Genomic DNA, 24,411 nt, shown 5'->3' with positions numbered 1-24,411 from the left:
TGTTGAGTGGCGAATGATGCCGAATGACGGTTGACACTTGATAAAAGTTGACTGTATGACAGGAGCACCCCTCCTCCTTCAGTCAGGTGGGGCCAAATTCACACCTGGGAACCCCCCTCAACCCAAATCTCCCATAAGCGGGAGGGGGCTCAAAACGCGGCTCCCACGAGGGGCGGGGCTTGCGCTGATTTGGGGAGAGGGCTCCGCCCACTGCTGGGGGGCGTGTCCTGAGCTGGCCCAGCCCGCTGACGTCACAGTGCGTGACCTATCTCGTTGTCTGCGTGGTGACGTAGCGCGTTGCAGTGGGGCGGGACGGTTGGTGGTGGCGGCGCCGGGAGCCGGGAATGGGGCAGCCGCCGCCAGAGCAGCCGGGGACCGGGTGCCGCTTCCCGCCCCTAAGCCGGTAAGTGGCCCCTTCCCGCCTCCGGCTGCAGGGGCTTTGGCTTCGCTCGCGCCCCCGGGGCCCTTCCATACCCCCGCCCCGGTTCCCGAGCTCCCCTCCGCCCCCCCACGCTCCCCTTCCACCTCCCCCCGGGCCCGAGCTCTCCTCCGCCCCCCCCCCCGCTCCCCTTCCACCTCCCCCCGGGCCCGAGCTCTCCTCCGCCCCCCCCCGCTCCCCTTCCACCTCCCCCCGGGCCCGAGCTCCCCTCCGCCCCCCCCCCCGCTCCCCTTCCACCTCCCCCCGGGCCCGAGCTCCCCTCCGCCCCCCCCACGCTCCCCTTCCACCTCCCCCCGGGCCCGAGCTCCCCTCCGCCCCCCCACGCTCCCCTTCCACCTCCCCCCGGGCCCGAGCTCTCCTCCGCCCCCCCCCGCTCCCCTTCCACCTCCCCCCGGGCCCGAGCTCTCCTCCGCCCCCCCACGCTCCCCTTCCACCTCCCCCCGGGCCCGAGCTCCCCTCCGCCCCCCCACGCTCCCCTTCCACCTCCCCCCGGGCCCGAGCTCCCCTCCGCCCCCCCCCCGCTCCCCTTCCACCTCCCCCCCGGTTCCCGAGCTCCCCTCCGCCCCCCCCCCGCTCCCCTTCCACCTCCCCCCGGTTCCCGAGCTCCCCTCCGCCCCCCCCCCCGCTCCCCTTCCACCTCCCCCCGGTTCCCGAGCTCCCCTCCGCCCCCCCCCCCCGCTCCCCTTCCACCTCCCCCCGGTTCCCGAGCTCCCCTCCGCCCCCCCCCTCCGCCCCCCCCCCGCTCCCCTTCCACCTCCCCCCGGTTCCCGAGCTCCCCTCCGCCCCCCCCCCCCGCTCCCCTTCCACCTCCCCCCGGGCCCGAGCTCCCCTCCGCCCCCCCTCCGCTCCCCTTCCACCTCCCCCCGGGCCCGCCCCCCCCCCGCTCCCCTTCCTCCGCGCCCCCTCCGCTCCCCGAGCTCCCCTTCCTCCGCGCCCCCTCCGCTCCCCGAGCTCCCCTTCCTCCGCGCCCCCTCCGCTCCCCGAGCTCCCCTTCCTCCGCGCCCCCTCCGCTCCCCGAGCTCCCCTTCCTCCGCGCCCCCTCCGCCCCCCGAGCTCCCCTTCCTCCGCGCCCCCCGAGCTCCCCTTCCTCCGCGCCCCCCGAGCTCCCCTTCCTCCGCGCCCCCCCGAGCTCCCCTTCCTCCGCGCCCCCCGAGCTCCCCTTCCTCCGCGCCCCCCGAGCTCCCCTTCCTCCGCGCCCCCCGAGCTCCCCTTCCTCCGCGCCCCCCGAGCTCCCCTTCCTCCCATCCCCTGGTGCCCTTACATCTCCCCCGGGGCCCAAGTTCCTTTCGGTTCCCCCCTGCTCCACTTGTTCCCTGGGGTCCTTCTGTCCGCCTGAGCTCCCCTTCTATCCGCCCTGCTCCTCTTCCTTATATCTGGGGCCCGAGCTCCCCTTCTGTCCTCCCCTGCTCCTCTTCTGTCCTGCCTGTGGCTTGAGCTCCCCTCTGTCCCTCCCACCACCCTGGGGCCCTTACATCCCCCCTGAGATCCCCTTCTGCCCCCCTGCTTTCCTTCAGTCCCCCCTGGGGCCTGAACTTCCCCCCAACCCCGCTGGGACCCTTACATCTTCTCCGGGACCCGAGCTCCCTCAGTTTCCCCCTGCTCCACTTGTTCCCTGGGGCCCTTCCATCCCCTCCTCCCCCGGGGCCCGAACTGCCCTTCTGTCCCCCCCAGGGCCTGAGCTCCCCTCCACCCCCGCCCCCCTCCACTTATTCCACAGGGCCTGGAGCCCATGCTCCGCTCTGTCTCTCTGTCACAGAATCCCTCTGGTCTTCCTCCTCCCCAGGGCTGAGCGCTCATATTTCTCTTCCTTTTGGGGGTTGAATCTACTTGTTTTCTCTTCCCAGATGGGTGAATTCTTTCCTGGAGGTCACTAATCCCCCTTCCTGATGGTTGTTACCAGCCTCCACCCTTGCTTGGCCCTAAGGGTCTCTGGTCTCATTGCCCCAAAATAAAGTGTCTGCTCTGGAGTGGGGGAGGAACAGGCCTTCCATCCAGTTGGAGGAGGGGGAGGATGTCTGGGGGGGAAAGTAGTGAGTCAAAGGGAGGGAGCAACCTCTCAGTATTGGGGTGGGGGGATGTGCCCCCTCAGCATTATTAATCAGATCCTGGAATAGTTTAATGTCACTGCCTCTTCTCCCTTAAATCTGTTGTTCAAACTGGCTCTTCTAATCCTACCCCACTGTGTGTCCTGCTATTGGAAACAACTTGTCTCTGCTCTTGCTTTCCAGGGTGGAATACCCATAGCAAGAATCGAATGCTTTAAATGGGCAGAGGAAAAAATGGGACTGTGCAAGGTTGTTTTGTTGTTAAACGTCAACTGAGACTGTTTGTATCATCAAGTTTCAGCATAAACGTGCTGGGCAGCGACTTTCTTGTTTGTCATCTCCTTTTTTGGGAGGGGTTGTTTAAAAAAAAATCTGTGCTTGACACCTTTATGTTTTGGAGCTGTCTTGAATTTCGCAATGAAGGGAGTGAATAAGGCTGGGGGGAGTAGGAGGAAGAGAACTGTGAGTCAGATGCTAGTGTAGGTGAATCTAAGGAAAAGTAAGGGCTCCTTATACTCAGCAGTGGATTATGGATGTGGTTCAGAGAGTGGAAATAACTGGTGGGGGCAGAGTTTCTGAGCTCCACCTTCTCTAGCTAATAGTTGAAAAGTAGTGACCTTTGTGTGTCAAACTGGGCTTTGCTATGCCTTTGTGAAAGACGCTGCTTAAATCTACAGGAAATTTGAATACTTTGTGGGCCTTCAGTGCCAATGGTGATGCTGTGGTATCTTCAGATACTGTAGCAGCAACAGTTCGGCAAATGCCTAGATAACATGTTTTGGTTATTTGGCTTTTTTCCAGCTTCGTGACAATTTCTGATTTCACTGGTTTTAGTATGGGCTAGTCTACACTTGGCAGCGCTTTGATGTGGCTCTAAAAAAACCCACCTCCACGACTGTGCTCCCAGCGCTGGTGCACCGTCTACACTGGCACTTTACAGCGCGGAAACTTGCTGCGCTCCAGAGGCGGGGGGGGGAAGTGTTCTTCACACCCGTCAGCGAGAAAGTTGCATTGCTGTAAAGTGCTGGTGTAGACAAACCCTAATTAAATGCTACATGCGGGTATGTCCATTCCCCTCCCCCCTGTTAACTATATTTCTTGTGTAAGAAGTTGAGTACTGAATGGAGTCTCACTTAATATATTGGTAGTCATCAACGAATTAAAAAAATAGGCTGTAATTGTTTTAAAAATCACTTTCAGGGAAGGGATCAAGCATGAAAGACAGTTGTTTCAGCACACTGAGTGTATAAAGATATTAGGAAAAACAACGAGGAGTCCTTGTGGCACCTCCTCATTGTTTTTGCTGATACAGACTAACACTGCTACCACTCTGAAATATATTCAGGTTAGAATAGGCTGTTGGCAGTTTTAACTATTGTGTATAGCTGCAATGACGCATGTAACACCTTAAACACATGATGTATCAAGTGTTTTCTGACAGATATGAAAACAAGGTTCCTGCTTCAGAGAGTTTACGGTTCCACAGTCAAAAACAAAACATGGGAGCAACAGATCATATGTAGTAGGTTGAGGAATCATTGGCACTGACAGGCAGCAAAGGGAGGATTTGAGTTTGTGGAGATTTGGAGTAGGAGGAGGCTGCATGGTCGACAGGAAGTAGAAGGCTGTTGCACATACTGTATAGGGTGACCGCATGAGTGAAGGTGTGAACACCCGAGTGGAAACGGGAGAAGCAGAGAGAAGGTTAGGAGAAATGCAGAAGAGGAGAGTAACACTCTACCAGAAATTAAAATATCTGCTTGCTTTGGTAAGTGGGATGCACATACAGAAGGCTAAACCAGCCATTTCAACAGAATGTAAGTTTTAAAAACATTTGTAGCTCTTTCCGTTTCTATAACACTCTGAAAGGGAATGACTGTAATAAGGTCTTCCTGAGTCTGTGAACAGATGATAGTGACCTAATGCTGCCATTGCTGCTTATAGCTCTTTCATGGCATATCTGCACTTGCCTCCAGAACGATTGATCCATTCGGTCGATTTATCGCGTCTAGCGAAGACGCGATAAATCAAGCCCTCTCCCATCAACTCTGGTACTCCACTGGAGTGAGAAGTATAGGCGGAGTTGACGGGGGAGTGGCAGCAGTTGACCTACCGCAGTGAAGACACCGTGGTAAGTAGCTCTAAGTACATTGACTTCAGCTACGCTATTTTCATAGCTGAAGTTGCGTAACTTAGACCGACTTAGCTCACCCTCCCACCCCCAGTTTAGACCAGGCCTCAAGCTGCTTCAGAGTGCATTAACAAGGTTCACGATAGTGTCACAGTTGAGGAGACAGGGAAATTGAGCTCATCTCTATCTCACTTTGAGGCAGCTTTGAACAGCAGTAAAGCTACTCATGTGGGAGTGGGACATAAAAGGAGGTTAACATAGGTTAGGTAGTAGAGACCATCCCATACACACAAAGCTGGCAGCAGGGGCATAGAAGCATCCACTTCTCCTTTGGAAAGGTTACAAGGGTGGTGAAGGAGCAAATCAGCAGACACCATCTACCTTTGCTGTAGCTACCCAACTGATGCTGAATGGTTCTCCTTTTTATTAGTCTGAGGATGGAGTGGGGGCTTCCAGTTTATAATGGACACCTACTGACCAGTGGTTGATATGACCTGGTCGGAATCCCAGTGCCTCTTTTTTGCTGTGGCATAGCCAAATGTTAATGTTCGTTCTCTTGCTGGGGTTTCTGTTGCTCCCCCTGGGTAGTAGCGTTAGTCCCCTGATAGACATCTTTTTAACTATCATACAGTTTTGTTTCTGAGCACCTCCTAATTTAATTACTGTAGTTTGCTGAGCCAATATAATCTGGAAGTGACAAATACATGGAAACAGGTGGAAGATGATCCTTTTTGTCACTGATGCTCCCTGACTGACTAGGCTTGGTGATGAGTCAAACAGGACTCCAAGGCTTCACACTACTTCAATAATAATTAAAAGGGTGTAAAGTTTCCTATTGCAGTGATGGCTGTACATTTTTCAGGCTATACGTTGTATGTTAATTGTAACTTTTTCCAGCTGGAAAAATAGACACAGTATATACTAAAAATACCCAAACTAACTAGTTTTTAGCAAGTATGCTAAAGTCATACATATTTCAAATGCTTCATGTTTCAGATCTACAATAGGTGTGAGTGAATCTCAACTAAGTGTAGTATTTAATTGTTGGATCTTAAGTTACAACTTACGTAGGCTGTGGTAGTACCGAAAATGCGCTGGAAGTTTTCCAAACACAGTGGAAGACAAATTCCGAGAGAATTGTTGCACACTATGCAATGCTTACAGATGGGTTAACTGTACTGCTTTGGCTGTCTGTCTCTGAAATTTACACTGTGACTGAGCTTCCTGTTGAAGTGTTCACACTTTAAGTAGTTGAACTTGGTGTTTGTATCTTGCTGTGATCACTTACAGAATAGTGGTTGTTAGATAAGTCACTGCTGAAAATTGAGTTGAAAAGTAAAACTGATCAGCATCCAAAGTTAAAATTCACTACTTAGATTTCTACACTACCTAAGGGTTTCTTCTGATTTCCTAAGGATCTTTTCCTTCTTCCCACTGTTTTCTCTGTCTTGCATATACCCCCTCATTTATGGTTCCATATATACACCTGGGGGAATTCTGTGCCATTGTGCACGTGCAGAATTCATGTCCCCTGCAGATTTCTTTGCTTCCATGTAGAAAAATGACTTTCTGACAGGGAAGCCGCAAGAGCAGTCATGCACCCCTCCCCAGCAGTGCGGGTGCATCATTTCAGGTGCCCAGAGCAGCCAGCGGAGAGGTAAATCACAGTGGGGTGCGGAGCCCCCGGCCAGTGGCTCTTACCCTGCACCAGGCTCAGCTGCTAATCCCAGCTGGGCTGGTGGTGGGGGAGATTGGGATTTCCATTTCCCCTGCAAGGAGCAGCTGGACTGGGGCCAGGTTAGCTCCACCCCCAGAAACCTCCCCCAGCTGCAAAAAGCTCTGCGCACACACCCTGCCCCTATCACTCCTCAGCTGTGGGAGAAGAGGGGTCACTGTACAGGAAGCTGTGTCCCTGTCCACCCAATTCCTGTGCATCTGGACCCCCCTCCCTCCCCCGCACCCAGACCACACCACTGAGCCTCACCCCTTACATCCAGAGCCCCCCTGGATGAGGACCTTCCTGCCAAGCCTCACTCTCCCTACATCCAGACCCCTGCTGAGCCCCCTCACCCCCTGCATCCAGAACCTCCATGCACCCAGATCCCCCTGCAGAGCCCCACCCCGTGCATCTGGACCTCCACCCCTGCACCCAGATCACTCCCTGCTGAGCCCCCCCCCGGCTTGAACCCTCAACCCACTGAGCCACACCCTCTACATCCAGAGCCCCCGCATCCAGACCCCCAACCCTGCACCCAGACTGCCCCCTGCACTGGACTACCCCGATGAGCCCCTTGACTCCCAAACCACTGAGCCCCAGCCAGCTGCACCTGGAACCCCATCCCACCAAGCCCCACTCTCCCAGTATCCAGACCCCCTGCTTCATGAAACTAATTTTATCCCCATCCCCTAACTTCAACCTTTCTCTTATTAGAAATGTCTTATTTCACATACCTTTGCAGATTCACACACATCGGTTAAATGAATATTTGTTATAAACTCAAGATTTAGTGGCTGGTAAATCAGCTATTAGGAAAAAAGTTTAGAGTTGAAAGTTACTGTAAAAGTTGGCAGCCTGGGAACAGTGATACATGATCCAAAATAAGCTTCTGCATCAAGTCTATGGTCTAAATGCTTTGTTTAGTATTAAGAAAAATCTAACCGTTTTAAAAAAACTGGATATTGTCTCTGTACTACAAATCTGTTCAACAAAAAATTAAGAATTTTTAATCCTCAGACTTAATCATCTGGTCAGGAAGGTTAAAATGATAGGTCAGTAATTTATACGAAGAGCATACAGCCAAAGTCTTTCCTGCTTTAGAAAGAAATTTATATCGCCAAGCAGTACATAGTAACACTCTTGTATATTCTTCTTGAGTTATTTTCCTTTAACATGCTGCTAGGAGAAAATAAAACAAAACCCAAGGAGGTACCTAGATACAGAAATTTGTAAATAATCTATGGTTCAAAGCAAGTAAATTCAATAACAAGACTGAAATTCTTGAGTACTTGTGTGATATGGCATCATATGCTGAGTCTCAGGTCATACCCATGCTGGGACTGACTTCCATTGTTTACTATTTCACTCAGCAGTATGGACAGTGATTATTTTATAATGTAGTAGGCTATTCCTTAGTATATACTGAGGCTTTTTATAGTATGATTCTGAGGGATTGTATGGAATGGCTGCCCAAGAGCCTGGATCCCTGTTTATGTGGGCTCAATCCTTTAGACATGAAGGAGAAAATGCTTTTAAAACAGTGTGCAGAAAGCTTATCTGTATGTCTGCTTAATGGAAATTATACAGCTGAATCTCTCCCTTTCAGGATAGATTGTAAATGAGTTTTCTAAAGGGGAACAATTTTTCCAAAGTAAAATATTTCATCCTATATCTGCTAAATCCTGTGGAATATGAACTGAAGCAGTGCTATTTGAGTTGGCACACAGTTCAGTGCCTCAGTGGCTTGTTCATAGCTTTGTCAGGCCTCAGTGGTCTGAAACTGACAAATCTCTGGTCATTTTCATGGCTGCTGTCCAGAACCCTAAAGGCAGTCCTGAAAAATAAGTCTCCAGTTTGCTGGTATTTGGCAGAGCTGATCAGAAACAGATACTCAGGCTATTCATAGGGGGAGAGACTCCAAAAATGGAGATGGCAGAAGAGGAAGGATAGGGGAGACACCCCAACAATTAGAAGCCACTGGTATGGTGAGAGGGTGGGGTAAAAGATAGAATAGTCTCCCAACAGTGGTGTGGAGGGAGACTTGAAATGTATCAGACTGGAAAAGATTAAACCTTTGAGCAGAGTTCAGGGCAGTATGTTAGTAGGAGTCCAGACAGCTCTAGGTTGGGCTTTTCACCAGGGTCTCATAAGTATGGATGAAAGATAAGACGCTTTCTTTCTCCTTATTGGGTTCTGACAGGTTTCTGGTAAAACTTTCAAATCTGTAAAACGGGGGAGGGAGAGGACAAACAAGTTGTTCGTACAGGGCAGTCTGATCTGATCTTTCACTTTTAACTTACTATTTAGGATTTGATTTTTAAAAAAAAAAAAAAATAGGTGCACATAATTTACACAAGCACTTACCACAATTACATTTGCAAACAGTATAGTTCTGTGTATTTATGCACATGCAATTATGAACATTTTGGGCCTTGGATTCCTTGAAGCAGAGACACTTTTTACATGTCCATGAAACAAGGTAGTCTGTGCTATGATGGTAACACAGTCTGTAATAGTTACAAGTTCTTGAGGTTTAAAGAACTTTTACTCTTCACCCCCTACTTCACCATCTCTACATTGATAGCTCAAAGTGACTGTCTTGGGTGTTAATTTTAATGGATCCTTTTTCTGTCTTTGATTTCAAATGTGGTGTTTAACAAGGCATTAAGTATCAGGGGGTAGCCATGTTAGTCTGTATCCACAAAAACAACAAGGAGTCCGGTGTTGTTTTTAACAAGGCATTGGCACTTACGTCAAAAGCTCAGTGTTCCAAGTAGTAGTTAATTCTCTTTCCTCTGCATCAGACTTTTTGACTTAGCAGAGCATGAGTATATGTCTGTGAAACAGCAGCAATCAGCTATTAATGATTTTTCTGTTTCTTGCTATGCTTGTTAATTCCAGCAGGTCTTATTCCTGTACAAAGAAGCATTTTTGTGGAGGTTTGCTCTGAAACTGACCTAAAGTACTAACTACAGCTGTCTACAAATCTAGAAGGCAAATTACACCCACACCTCAGACTGCATCCTATTTCCGATGGAATTTATCTCCAACTTTTTAAAATGAAACTTTTTTTGAAGATTTTTGGATTATAACTGCGAGCACTTCTATGCAAGAAAAGAAGAGTTAATGTGGTTATTTGTTGGAGGTATGTATGCTTCTTAGCATCATTTTATTTAAAAAAAAAAAAAGATAGTGTAAGTCCTAAATAATGCATTTTTTTTAAAAAGTGGGAAATAAAACAATGGCACTTGGTTACTAGAGCCAGAAACTGGTGGTGTCACCTTGCAGTGTAGGCAATGAAACACAATTTCAGTTGCACAGGAATTGGAAAGTAAAGAAGCCCTGTAGTAAATTGTTATATAGCTGAACAGAAAGCAAACTCTTGAAACCTGGGCTCCCCCTTGCTGTAGTTAAACAATATTTTTATTTGTGTAGTGGAGGAAAATCAAACTAGAAAGAAAATATGTTCTGACAGGTTTTTTTCTTTCCTTGGGAAAAAGAACCCTTGACATGCAGTTCTTAAATACATATTGCTAAAATATAAAGAACTTTGGAGAATAAATTGGATGATTGTGCGCATGTGCACTGATGCATTACTAGCACCAGAATATCAGAATTGCATTATATGTAAGATGACCTCATTTGAACCTACTGCAGGAATCTTCTAAAGGTTCCTTTCAAAAAAGCGAGTTATTTTGTAGCTGATGTCCTTCATCCACACATTTTCACTCCTTTAAGTAACAGTGATTTAGAATTTTTATAGAGCTTTTAATCTTCAGTGTTTTATTAACATAGCTAATCTCTCAGTGCTTCTCTGAGGCAGATGGTATTTTCACTATTTTATAGATGAAGACACAGGCATAGAGATGAAAAGTCTTGTCCAAAATCAGAAGGTGTCTGTATTAATGGTGACTAGAACTGGGGCATACCTGATTCATATTCCTTGTGCTAATGCCTTGTCTGTCAACCATTTAGTCCGAAACAAAATTAAAATACTTTCTATTTCATCCCAAGATCTCAAAGTGCTTTATGAACATTAGTAATCTTCACAGCACCCCTTTGTGAGATAGGTAAATATTATCCTTCTCTTACAGAATTCAACAGGCTCAGAGAAGTAGTAACTTTCCCAAGGTCACAAGTCCATCAGAGCCAGGATTCCCTATCATGTGTGAGCTACAAGACCATCCTCCACATATAACATAATGGGAACAGGAAAAGAGACTTGATTGTCCCATGAAAATGCCTCCCTGCTTGGGGGCTAGAGAGCAGTTAGCAGTTTACCTGACTATTTGCCTTCCAGTTCCATTTAGCTGAGTCTCTTTCTTACATTAAGAAAAAAAGAACCTGAAATATATTATTTCCATCCATTAGGTTTATATCTTCAAGCCTTGAGGAATCACTGCGTGTGCAATGATACTACCTACTGTCTTTTCTCCTTATGAATCTTTATAAATACTGCCATCTTTTCTCTCCGTCTTGGATTTTCATGTTGACATCCACTAACAGCGGCAGGCAGAAAATCTACTTCCACCTCACTATGGTGTAATTTAGCCAAGGCAGGTCATTGTTCTAGAAGAGTATGATGGTTCAACCTCTTTTATTTGCAGGGGGAGGGGGACGAGAGGAAGAGAAGGAAAGGCCTTTTAAAGGTTGGTGTGTAACTGAAATACACAACATGCTACATGACCTAGGTCATTTTTACACTAATTTAATACATATTACGTAGCATACGTAACATCCTGAAATTCAAATGGGGGCAGAGGCAGAAAATTTAAAATGCTATGGGAATTAATTTCTCTAGCATAGCAGCATTGCTTAGTGCAGGGGTGGCCAACCTGTGGCTCCGGAGCCGCATGCAGCTCTTCAGAAGTTTAATATGCGGCTCCTTGCATAGGAGCTGACTCTGGGGCTGGAGCTACAGGTACCAACTTTCCACTGCTCAACCCCAGGCCTTTACCCCAAGGCCCCCGCCCCTTCCTGCTCCCTCCCCTGTGCCTGCTGCACCCTTGCTCCTCCCCCCTCCATCCCAGAGCCTCCTGTACAGGGCGAAACAGCTGATCGCAGCGGGCAAGGAGGCACAGGGAGAGAGGGGGAGGTGCTGATCAGCAAGGCTGCCAGCAGGCAGGAGGTGCTGGGGATGGTAGAGTGGGGGGAAAGAGGGCTGATGAGGGCTGCTGATTTATTTCTTTGGCAATGTACATTGGTAAATTCTGACCCCCTTCTCAGGCTCAGGTTGGCCACCCCTGGTTTAGTGAATGAGTTGCCACCTCAAGCATTTCTCATGTTGATGACCTTTCATCCCCTCCCACATCCTAGAGGCAACTGCTCTGCTTCAGCTGCGGACTGTCTTCATGTGGGGACGCAAACAGTGCATTGACTCTGGGTTAGCTTTGGCCAGTTTGGCTTACTGAAATTTTACAGGTGCTTGGAGAATATTGGTTGTGGCCAGTGGACTAGATCTGTACACCCTAGGCTTGTAGAATTTTAGAGGAAATAACCAATCCCCTCTAAGGGAAGGGCAAGGTGCCAGTGTCTGTCAAATGAGTGGTTGTTAGGCCCTTGATCAAGAAACATCCTAGATCGTGATCTTGCTTACTATGTCCCTCCCCGAAGCTCCACTTAGGCCTTGTGTACACTGCCACTTTACAGCGCTGCAACTTTCTAGCTCAAGGGGGTGAACCCCCCCTTCCGCTGAGCGCCGCAAGTTTCAGCGCTGTAAAGTGGCAGTGTAGACAGTTCACCAGCACTGGGAGCCACACCCCTTGTTTTTTTTAACAATGCTGGGAGAGCTCTCTCCCAGTGCTGGGGCTGTGACTACACAGCTGCGGCAGCAGTTTAACGTTGCTAGTGAAGACATACCCTTAGGATGAGGTTATTGGGAGGTTCAGGGATAGACTTGCACGCAGTGGCTTTTAAACTTTCCTTCCAAGACCCTGTGTTACAGCAGAAATATTTTCAAACCCCCTCCTATCTAGCTGTAAAGAAAGGGAGAATGGTCAAATCAGGACCCCCAAAATCTGCTCAGTCCCATTGGAGATGGTGGATGCCTGTGCTCTGGCAATATTTGAAGTCCTCAGATTTCCCTCCCCCTGTGCTTTTCCATATACAGTTTCAGGCCAAATCTCTATTGGTTTTGTTCATTGGTTTTCTGCTAGTGATAGACAAAGGACAGTTGTACAGACTGACTCTTAAATCAATTGACAGCCTTCGTTGTTGCTGTTTACTTTTTCAGGCAGTGGAAGTGTAGACTGGATCACTCAAGTGATTGTTCTTTGCTTTTTTTTTTTTTTTAGAGATACCATAGGCACAGATGTGTAACTCCTAATCCTAAGGGCTATCTTAGCGTTCCATAGCACTGTATTGTCATACCTCCCGTTACGTATTTTGTACAGTTGGCATAGGTAGTAAATTCTACAAATCCTTTTAATTTGATCCAGTGTAATCGCTCTACATTCCCATTGCCTGTCCGGGACAGGCATTTGGATTAGTATGACCTGGTTGAAGCTTGACATTGGCTTTCAGTGGAGTAGCTTAACAGTAAGGCAGGGATGGTGCATGGGGCGGTATAGTAATGAAGGGCTTTGCTGCTGCTTTAAGAAGGCTCATGATTTAGGGCTTCTCTTGCATTCCCCTTTTCTCCTGGTGTTCCAGCTTGCTTCAGCGGCCAAAGTATTTTTCTGTCTGTACTTGGTATGAGCATTGTGATCACTTCCCTCAAGTATGGCCCTTTGCCTAGTTATCCCTGCTTTAATGACCTCCAGATTGGATTACAGTGGTGCTAAATGGGGCTACACAAGCAAACTGTGGCTATGTAATAGCTCACAGCTTAGCAAGGCTGGCGGGAGGGACTCCATTCAAAACATTGCACTAAATAGTGTGCTGTTGACATTTGATGTTTAATAGCTTACCAAGGCTCCATAGGCTGCATTGGCTGCATGTTCGCTTCTGGATGCAATTTAAGGTGTTGATCTATAAAGCCGTAGGAGGTGAAAGCTAATTAAGACCTGCCTTTCTCTGTGCCCCTCTTTGGCAGTTAAGGTCAACAGATTCTTGCTAATAGACCTGTGAGAGAAATAGCATATATGGGAATACAGACCTGATACAAATTCTATTTTTATTGTAAATAGGTTTTATCTTAAAGCTTTGCGGTACCTTTTTTCTATCAAGATGGAAACTTCTAAAGATAAGCTGTTTGATCTAACATCCAGTTCCTAAAAAAAAAAAAACTACATTAATTTTAAGACAATGATATCTGGTCACATGTTCAAATATGTTAATTTTGATTGATGAATGTTGAGTGGCTGTTAGTTGCCAGGGTCCTTTAAATTATTTTTGTAGGACTTTGTGCATAACTTTCAATACACTGGTGACGGTCACCCTTTCACTCAGCTGGAGGGTTGATAAAAATTTATTTTTAAAATTTACATTAATACAGATTGATTTTTAAAAAACTGTTTAAAGTATGAAGTTGACAACCTATGCTAAGGCCTACATTTATAATCTAGTATTTTTTGTATTTAATTTAAAGGACTTTAAGCAGTAAATTGCTGCTGAGTTTTAAAGGAACTTAATGTATAAGATTATAAGAGTTGAAGAGTTTTGAACCCCCTGTTATCTTAGGCTATGTCTGCAGTACAAAATTATGTTTACCTAACTTGTGTCGGCGTAGAGCTACCGCAGTTATTAAATTGCTTGTGTGTGCTCACTTGACTCCTTGTGTCTGCAGTGCGTGTCTTCACCAGGCGTGTATATATTAATTGTATTATCATTGTGGGACTGCTCCTGAAAGCCAGTAACAGTTGACGTAAGCAACGTAGGCTATGTCTACACTACCACCGTAAGTTGACCTGTGCTACGCAACTCCAGCTATATGGATAACGTAGCTGGAGTCGACGTACAGTAGGTCGAGTTACTATGGGGTCTACACCATGGGGGGTCTATGGGAGAGTTTCTCCCATCAACTTACCTTGCTCTTCTTGTCGTGGGTAGAATACAGGGGTCGACTGGAGAGCGATCTGCTGTCAATTCACTGGCAATCGATTTAGCAGATCCAGTAAAGACCTGCCAAATCGATCTCACAGCGTCAGTCCCAGCTGTAGTGTAGATGTAGCCTGAGTTTCAACACTGACCTGTTGACCTAATTACATAGACTATCACTCTACTGCAGTGGTTTTCAACCGGTGGTCCGTGGACCCCTGGCCGTCCACAGACTGATTTCCAAAGCCCTCCATTTGAAAATTTTTAGGGGTCCGCAAATGAAAAAAGGTTGAAAACCACTGCTCTACACCACTTGTGGAGGTGGCATTACTAAATCAGCATAGAGAGGCGCTTAGGTCAGCGGAAGCCAAATTTAAATGAAGACACTTTCGCAGTTAGGTTAACTCAAGATACTTTGTCGCCCTAACTGTGTCGTGTAGACCTGGTCTTATTTTTCTGTTTTTGTCCTTGTTAGCTGAGAGGTGTCCCAGCCTTTTTATTCTTTAATTTTAGGATGTGATGGTGTGCAAAGCGTGCATGAGCACTTGTAAAGTCCGCACAGGGAAGGCACCAGAAAATTACCCTAACTTAAATAGCCCTCAACACAGTCTCATAAAGATAATTCGATTATGTGCTATCTTCTGAGAGTCCCAAGAAACTTAAAACTGTCAGTTGTAAACTGCCAAACAGGTTGTCCCAGGAGGAAGTTTTGTAACTGGTTCTGAGGTTGTGGTTCCGATATTAGATACTTTTTTTTTTTTTCAATGTTAAAATATTTAACCAGCTCCAAGTTCTGATTTGATTCACTTTGATAAAATTCTTTAGTTTATAATAAATTGACAGTCACCTCCTTAGCTGCTTTCTTTAAGATTTATAAGGGTTATTTGTTGTATTATGCTGATAATTCGTCAAATGTGATTTAATATGAATCCAATATTGATGCTAACTCTGATTTCATCTTGATTGGACAATTGTATTGTGTTTTTAGTTTAGCATTACAAACAGTAGCCTAGCTTTAGTGATATCTGTGATTTTATTTTTGTTTAATAAATTGTTTAAGAAGACATTGAGTCACATTTCTTTCAATAAGCAATGTGGGTCCAGAATCCTTGTGTATATTAGCTGATCAGCCTACAAGCCTGACCAGTTACTCCAGTTAGGCCTGAGCTACACTGCCGGGAGGAGGGGGGTTTGGAACTAAGATATGCAACTTCTTCTATGCTATTCGCGTAGCTGAAGTCGAAGTATCTTAGTTCGAGTTACCTGGCCGTCCTCACGGTGGCAAGTCGACCACGGCAGCTCCCCCATCGACTCCGCTTACTCCTCCTGCCGAGGTGGAGTACAGGTGTCGATTTGGGGATCGATTTATCGCGTCTAGACGAGACACGATAAATTGATCCCCAATAGATCGATCACTACCCGCTGAGCCGGTGGGTAGTGAAGATGTACCCTTAGTCTTTGATTCTGAAAGGTCTTAGATGTGGGCAGAGTGTTTTCTATGGGCTGCCCTTAACTTTGGAGCTTGCTTCCCACATTGGTCAGTAGTCTGATTATCAGGGCATAGTGAAAGCCGATCTGTTTACTCAAGCCTTCAAATGAGTTTGGCAGATGGGAAAGGTGTGTTCTTTAGAGATGGTTCTTGTTATTGGTTTGAGACATTGCCTCTACATTAATCATTCCTGTTGTAGCTATAAGCTTGGAGTGTCCTTATAGCTAGTTATTGGCATCATAACACTTACAACTATTTATTATTTGTATTACCATAGTGGAAACTGACTTGTTGTAAATGCACGTAGGGGTTTATGCGATGGACAAATGACAGGCTCAAAGGAGTATATGTTCTTTTGTGTAATCCTCTGTCAGTCTTTAATTACTCTTATACAGAGGCCTTAAAAATTGATCTTAGTCCTTCTTATTCAGGCACATCATCTACATACCTGTCTTTAATAAGCTAAAACCCAAAAGATTACTCATTTAAAAAATGTGCCCAAAGTGAGTGGGTAAGTAGATTTTTATAAGGGCAAATAGTAGCTGTGGGCTTTTTTTTTTAAAAGTCATCAATCAGGTGTGTCTTTGGGAAGATATAGTGAATTTGAACTCGTACACTGCCTCTTGCTACATGAGCCATTGTAACTTCATATCAGAATGCCCTAATCCAGTTGTATAGACCTCCTTTCTCCTCTTGTTCCATGGGCCATAGACTTGACTGTTTCTAAAGGATGAAGTTCAGTCTTAGCAATCACTGAATACTCTTTTCTGAATGTAATTGATCTGCATTTTGTAGTTCACACCTTGCCACTGAGATTGTCCAACATCCTTTTTTAATATCACTATAGACAATAGAAACAAAAGAAATAGAATAGAATTTTATGTATAGTGGCAGGGAGAGTCTGAGATCCAGGCTTTTTTCTCTATCTAGTAATATTTAATTTACTACCAGTATATCACTTTGTCTTCAAAATGCTATAAAAATTAATTCAGTATCAATAAAATGTAGGAATGCCTCCTCAGTTTCTATAATACTGGTTTGTTTGTAGTAACTTATATGGTAATTTTCCTTCTAGATTTAAGTGTTTCCAATCTCAAAGTGTAGTATTTGGAGATATAGTCATATCATATAACACTCTTTCCATTCCATTAGTATCTCTGGAGGATGTTAAACAGCAGCTACTAAAGTTAGACATTTTAAAATCAAAAGGTTTAGATAATTTAGATCCAAAAGTTTTTTTATAAAGGCAGTTGTGGAGTGGGCTGGACTGTTAATGTTGGGTTTTCAATAAGCGATGAAACGCAAAGTTCCATAAGAAAGTTAATGTTGTGCCAATATTTAAAAAGGGGAGACTGGATGACTTGGTAAATTATAGGCCTGTTGGTCGGACATAGATTTTGGGCAAGATAATGGAACGGCTGATACACAAGTCGATTAATAAAGAATTAAAGGAGGGTAATATAATTAATGCTAGTCAACATGGATTTATGAAAAATAGATCCCTGTCAAACTAACTTGGTATACTTTTTATGAGATTATAAATAAGGTAATAGTATTGATGTAATATATTTAGATTTCTGTGAGGAGCTGGACTTTGGTATCACATGACATCTTGATTGAAAAACTAAGAGGATATAAAATTAACATGACACATGAAATGGATAGGTCTCACAATGTAACTAAATGGGGAATAATTGAACTGGTGTATTTCTAGTGGGGGTCCTGCCGGAATCAGTTCTTAGCCCTCTTCGATTTAACGTTTTTATCAGTGACCTGGAAGAAAACAGTCATAGCTGATAAAGCTGCAGAGATACAAAAATTGGGGGAGTGGTAAATAATGAAGAAGAAAGGTCACTGATTCAGAGAACTCAGGATCATTTACTAAACCGTGCACATGCAATGTGTTTTAATACAGGTAAATATATGAATATAGGAACAAATGATGGAGGCCATACTTATTGGATGGGGCACTCTATCCTGGGAAGCAGTAACTCTGAAAAAGATTTGGGGGTCATGGTGCATAATCAGCTGAACATGAGCTTTCAGTGTGACGTTGTGGTTGAAAGAGCTAATGCAATCATGGGAAGCATAAACAGGAATCTCAAGTAGGAGCAGAGGTTATTCTACCTCTGTATTTGGCACTGGTGCAGTCACTGGTGTTACACTCTGTCCAGTTCTGGTGCCCACAATTCAAGAAGAATGTTGATAAATGGGAGAGAGTTCAAAGAAGAGCCACAAATGATTAAAGTTTATAAGACATTCTTTATAGTGATAGACTTAGCGATCAATCTGCTTAACCTAACAAAGAGAAGGTTAAAGGGGAGCAGTCTAGAAGTATCTACTTGGGGAACAAATATCTTCTAATAGGCTCTTCAGTCTAGCACAGGGGTCGGCAACCTTTCAGAAGTGGTGTGCCGAGTCTTCATTTATTCATCTAATTTAAAGTTTCGCATGCCAGTAATACATTTTAACGGGTTTGGAAGGTCTCTTTCTATAAGTCTATAATATATAACTAAACTATTGCTGTATGTAAAGTAAATAAGGTTTTTAAAATGTTTAAGAAGCTTAATTTAAAATTAAATTAAAATGCAGAGGGCCCCGTCCCCACCCCTGGACCGGTGGCCAGGACCTGGGCAGTGTGAGTGCACTGAAAATCAGCTTGCGTGCCGTGCCGCCTTTGGCATGCATGCCATAGGTTGCCTACCCCTGGTCTAGCAGAAGAAAGGCTGAAAGTTGAAGCTATACAAATTCAGATGGGAAATAAGGCATAAAATGTTAACAGTTAAATTATTCCAGTGGTTAATAACTCTATCAAAGGTTGTGATGGATTCTCAAGCACACCATTTTTAGAAAAATAGCCAATCTTGACTTAAAGATCTGTTCTAGGAATTATTTTGGGGAAGTTCTGTGACCGGTGTTACACAGGAGGCAATCAGACTAGTAGGCGATTGTAATCATCCCTTCTGGCCTTGAAATCTATGAATCTAAATATAAACCTACTGATTTCATACTGGATTAAAAGAATAGAATGCTCCTAAATTGATTGTGCAATGTATTTTAGTCACTTATGTTAGTTTTCATATGTCCGAACAGCCGACTGGATTGTCTCTTCCGAATGCTTTTTTCCTTCCTGCTCGTTGAAGGAATAAACCCAAGTGGGAGAGGGCAGACTCACTTATTCGATATTCATGAACAAGTGACTTGAGGTATCTGCAGCTCTAGTGTGCTCAAACACTTCACAGAGGAAGGAACATACACTGATACCACTATATATGGTGCAAGACCTCTGAAAAAAGGAAATTGCTTGCAAGTTTTGGTGCTCTGCTGACAAGCTCGAAGTCTTCTACACAGAGAGTTTAGAGCAGAATGTCACTGATTCACTTTAAATGACTAAAGATCCTTTGGGAAATATTGAATTTTGCAAACCACTGAATAATAGAAACCAGATCTTTGAACTGAAGTGCAGGTTCAAGCATACTGTATGGTAGTGTTATCTCTCATGCTGAAATATTATAATGAAAATGAATGTGCCATGGTAAATTACCAGGTCCACAATGTTAGTCTCTAAGGTGCCACAAGTACTCCTTTTCTTTTTGCGAAAGACATAGAGAAAACAAATGAGAATCTACTGTCAATTATTCCAAGCAGGGGTTTAGTTAGCAATTTTCAGGTGTATTTGCTGGCCATTTTCCTCCACCTTACCCACACATGCCTACTGCTTACAACATATTTGGCATTTCCCACAGTAGATGTATTGTCCAATATATAACCACAACCCTATTATTGTAGTTAGCTGGTGAGTTGTTGCTGCTGTTTACTAAAATATGTGAGGAATCAAATTGTGAGTTGTTAACCATGGCAGATAGCCCCAGATACTTCAGTGTGGGTAATTGCTGATAAACATCAACTTTTTAATGGTGACCACTGTGTATATCCGTAGGATACACATGGTTTGTGTAGTTAATATGTGCATTCTTCAAACACACATCAAGACTAGTCACAGGGAAAATTCAGGATGCATAAACCCCACTGTTAAACAAAAAAATCAAATGAACTAAACTATAATAGTATGAAGGCAGATTAAAACACTGAAACTACTAAGTTCAGAGTCAGTAATATTCTGAATAGGCAGCTGCCCAAATCCTAGCTTTAGATTTGCAAATAAAGTATATAACTGATATAGAAATAAAAAGGCTGATCAGTGATACATACTGTAATATCATGGCTACAGACGTATGACTCTCCCTTAAGGAATCCGCTTTGATTCTAGCCCACTTTGGGCTGTAAACCTGAGCCTCTATTCAGTTTTGGGTGAACTTGGGCTTCATTTCAAACAAATCCATTATCCCTCCAATTGCTTCTCTTGGGAAGGTATTTATGGTTTAAACTGTGACCTGAAAATGGGGAAAATATGGTGGCTTTGCATGGAAATATTGGGTGCATGAACACCTGAATCAAAACATTTGCAAACGTTGTCAAGCTCACCTTCTGCAAATCAAAATGGACAAGTTAAGCACAGTTCCAGTGTGGCTACTCTTAACAAGTAGTCATTCAAAAAGAGCTAGTGTGTGGATGCATGTGAGTTATTCTCATAGCCCTGGTTTGTCCATGAAAATCAGTGGCATCACCGGGGGGGCTGTAATTAGACTTGCAGGAAGAGACGATGGACCACAGGCCAAAAACAACTCTGATATCACTTATCAGTATGTACTTAACATTCATTTTTGTAGCCTCTGAGCCCCAAGATGCGTAGTCATTCATTGCTGTTACGAAACAACCTGTTGGGACCAATCTACTAGATTGAGTCTCTGACCTTGCAGTGAGTTATTTAAAGCTTTCCAAGTGGAGATGCTGAAAAGCTGCGAAGAAAGGTGACCTGATAAAGTATGTGAACCCTGATCCAGGTTTAGTACATCAGTAACATGCACTTCTGTGTCATCTTCCACCTGAAGACCTCTGATCAGTTTGGAAACAATTGAATAAATATCAGCATCATTGTGGTACACGTGAGTATCCCCTTGGTTCAGAAGGTGAAGCGCAGAGGTCAGCTGACTTCCCTGATGTTACAGAAATTCTGTACTATAGTTGGGATAGAACCCATATTGCAAGACTCCTAATTTGTGCTGTAATCATTATTGGCTCTCCACATTCCTTGGAAAAACTTCGTGCAAGAGTAATTCTCTCCACTCCATGAAGCACCGTATAGATTTCTGAAAGGTGTCTGTGTTGTGCTGCTCTTTCCTGACTTAAACTACTTTTTGTATGCGGCACTAGTGGGAGGGATTCCTTCTTAGTAAAATCAATGTAAAAAGTCTAACCCAAAATTAAGATCTCGTGAAATTAATTTTAAAAACTTTTTTTAGACTAGACCTATTTTAAATGATGCATTCCATCCCCATAATGAGCGGACAAGCTTCCCTGCTTGGTTTATTTGGGAAAATTTCAGTCGGGAAGGAAATTTTTTCATAGGGCTTGTCTACACTTGCACTTTACAGCATTGCAGCATTCTTGCTCAGGTGTGAAAAAACACTCCCCCCCCCTCCCCCCCCCTTCCAAGCGCAGCAAGTTTCAGTGCTGTAAAGTGCCAGTGTATGCAGTGCACCAGCCCTGGGAGCCACGCCTCTCGTGCAGGTGGTTTTTTTGCTCTGCTGCGCCTACACAAGCCACGCACTTTTACATTGCCAGTGTAGACTAACCCTTAGAGGGAGTGGTTGAGGAATTTAAAGTGGGGCATGAATAGCAGTGTTTCAGACTGAAAAGTCAGTAAAGCAGCATAAGCCAGACTTCTATATTTGTTTTGCATATTTTGCATCATGTCAGAAGAAATGAAAATACTTTTGAGGTGGTTTTGCTGCCTGCCAATTGCTTTTCAAATGACAGCCATCTGTGTCTTTCACAGAAGAACTTTAAGGTCCACGTCAACAGTTGCAGGGGAACTAACCCTCATTTGGTAGATTGAAAATAATTCCTTTGTATATCTAGCAGGAGAGCCCTTTAGGTACATATTTCACAGATAATTCATAAAAGCAGAACCAGCTTAGGAACTGGAGAGGTAAAATAAATTAATAATTTGGGTCTGCAGTGGATATCTTTCCATTCTATGGCTGATTAAGAGTTTCTGGTTCACGTTCAGTCCTCTAAGCTGTTTCATGTTGAAGTGGAATGGTTCAATTTATTTTACTAAAGCTATGCATCAGTTTTTGTACATTTTATATTGACTATGGTGAAGTCAGCAAAAAAGTTTTGTGATTCTGCTGAGCTGTGTGGAAAAACTACTCTTGGTCTGAAGTGTCTTCTGTTATTGTCCCCATAGGTAAGTCAACTATTGAGCACTGAAAGATCTAGTAGTGATCTAGGGGGAGGATTTTATTACTCCAGGCCTGGATAGTTTGTGTTTTTTTAAATCACTTTGTAAATGTGCTTTCCAAAGTGAAAGAATTACAGCACTAGTTTAAACCATTCATAATGTGTGTTTGGTGGTATGTGACTCTACACAATTTCTTCCCTGACACTGATTGCTGTCATTTGAAAAGCAGTTGGCAGGCAGCAAAACTACCACCAAAGTGTTTGCATTTCTTCTGACCTGATGCAAAATATGCAAAACACATATTTTTGTTGATGAAAAGTAAGAAAGACCTGTTACTTATGGCTTTTATGAAAGTCTGTCTTACATTGTCTTGCTGACTTTTGAATCTAAAAAATATCTATTCGTGCCCCCACTTTAAATCCCTCAGTCATTCCCTCTAAGAAAGCAATTTTCTATAAGTTACGCCGGTATACTATACAAGTCTGCCAATGCAACTCACTTTGAGTTTCTCTGATTCTCTTATTCCAATCCTGGGTATCTTTAGAACTGAAGCAGCTAGTTCATTCCAAGTCATATACTGCCATTGTCACATAGCAGATTCATCTAGGGATTAAAATTAGATTCCATCTCCACACTATCATGAGCAGTGCATTTGAGTATTTAACCAATCCCAAATTCTACTTCTATTTTAGCCTGTAGCCTTTTGTCTTTCCTTGGGAAGTGCAGTGAAATGCCCTTATTTCCACTGTTTGTGGTTTGTTCTTGACATTTGAGTCAGCTTTGACACATTGAAAGTGTCAGTGTTGCGTGGCAGAAAGGCAATGAGGATAAGAGCAGCTTTTCTCTTTGTTCTTCTGAAAAGGGATCACCAGAATCCCTGGCATGGCCCAAGGATGTTGTTACTCCAAAGCCTGGAGATTCTACATTCTGTATCGGGATCCAGAGGAAAGGAAAAGTGAATAGCAAAAGGAAACAATGGGAGCCCAGCAGATTGCAGCTGCAGAATTTGAGATGCCTGAGGAACTGATAAGGTCTGTTCAGGCAAACTTGTAGGTAGAAAGACTGTGGAAAGGGAATGGGAAATACAGATTTCTACTATATGTGGGGAACAGACCTGAAGGGGTGAGTTTTATCTAATCACTTTGGATTGTGTGCATTTTGTTTGCTGTCTCAAAGCAGATTTTTCTGATTTCTACTCTGATGTTGTCTTGTGAGCAGGAGGGGAAATACTCTGATAGATACTCAGTTTGGGGCTTGTCATAGCAAATAGGGCCTCTGCATCTACTGCAGCAGAGATCTGAGATCTCCTACTCACTGTCCTCTCCCTGATTTGCTCCCCCTCGCCCCACTGCTCCTCCTACTGGTGATCAGCTCTCACTTCACAGTGCTAAAGTCTGCTCATGCCTAATGGAGATGTTGCTATCCCTCATTGGGGAGACCGTTTTTCCTATTATTCTTTATCCTATTTTTGTTTGTTGACCTATATATGAAAAGGCATCTTAGTTCTTGGGGGAAGTCCTCTGTTCCTGTTTATGCATCCAGTCCCCACTGATGTCTCAGTTTGAATCAGTTCAGGCAACCTCCTCATTGGTTGATGTGGAAATGCTTTTGATATCACCCACTGTGATTTTTAGCTCTGTGGGGAAGTTTTTTGCACTTTTGGAATACTTCTCACCTGTAGATCTCACAATGCTTTTACAGAGGTAGGTAAGTATTGCAGTTTTACAGAAGGGGAAACTGAGTTGCAGAAGTCAAGTGAGTTGCCTGAGTTAGTCCTTGCCAGAGCTGGGATTAGAATTTAGCTCTCCTGCCTTTCTGACTGGGAACTACTACTAGACCATACCAACTCTTGTCTGCAGAGATGTTCCTGACAGATGCCCTGTGCAATAAAGAGTTAAACTTAGAACACACCTTGTATAGTGGACTTTTTTCTAAACAGAATGGTCTGTAATATCTTCCTGTGAGCTGGGTTTTTTCATTTTATTTATATTTTCAAAAGAGTTGGCACCAAAAGTTCTGATGAAAAGCTTAGCTACACAAATAGCCTCAGGGAAGCAAAGAACAGAGCCACTTTTGAAAGGAAGTGCTGTAACTGGCTTGGCTGTCACCATTGTTTGATTTTGAGGGAGGAAAGAGGAGAGGAAGTTATGTGGTATATTTTGAAAGCTAGTCACAAAATAGTGTGAATGTTACAAATGTCCAGTGCCAGGTGTGTAGCTGAATCTGTACAGTTCCACAAGGAGGAAGTGAATCTACTGCAGCCTTGCAAAACTCCTTTTGGGTAAATATTTCTGATGAACAAATAT

The 24,411-nt window shown here is 44.4% G+C and overlaps 1 protein-coding gene across 4 annotated transcripts in view; it reads left to right on the top strand.

The window, feature by feature from the left end:
- The first annotated feature begins 250 nt into the window (after nt 1-250).
- TMCC1 (transmembrane and coiled-coil domain family 1) overlaps nt 251-24,411 on the top strand; it is a 198,636-nt gene continuing 174,475 nt past the window's right edge. Inside the window, exons 1-2 of one of the 4 annotated variants that reach the window (XM_037903431.2) lie at nt 251-403; nt 9,234-9,477. The gene's annotated coding sequence lies outside the window, so the exon portion shown is untranslated. Of the gene's footprint in view, nt 404-9,233; nt 9,478-10,962; nt 10,982-24,411 lie in introns of those variants that run through there. The other 3 variants (XM_037903433.2, XM_037903434.2, XM_037903432.2) reach the window with 3 other exon arrangements.

This window comes from Chelonia mydas, chromosome 7, assembly GCF_015237465.2.
Source record: "Chelonia mydas isolate rCheMyd1 chromosome 7, rCheMyd1.pri.v2, whole genome shotgun sequence".
Classification (NCBI taxonomy): Eukaryota; Metazoa; Chordata; order Testudines; family Cheloniidae; genus Chelonia; species Chelonia mydas.
The sequence above is the reverse complement of the archived record's forward strand: the minus strand, read 5'-3'. Positions and strand labels throughout refer to the sequence as shown.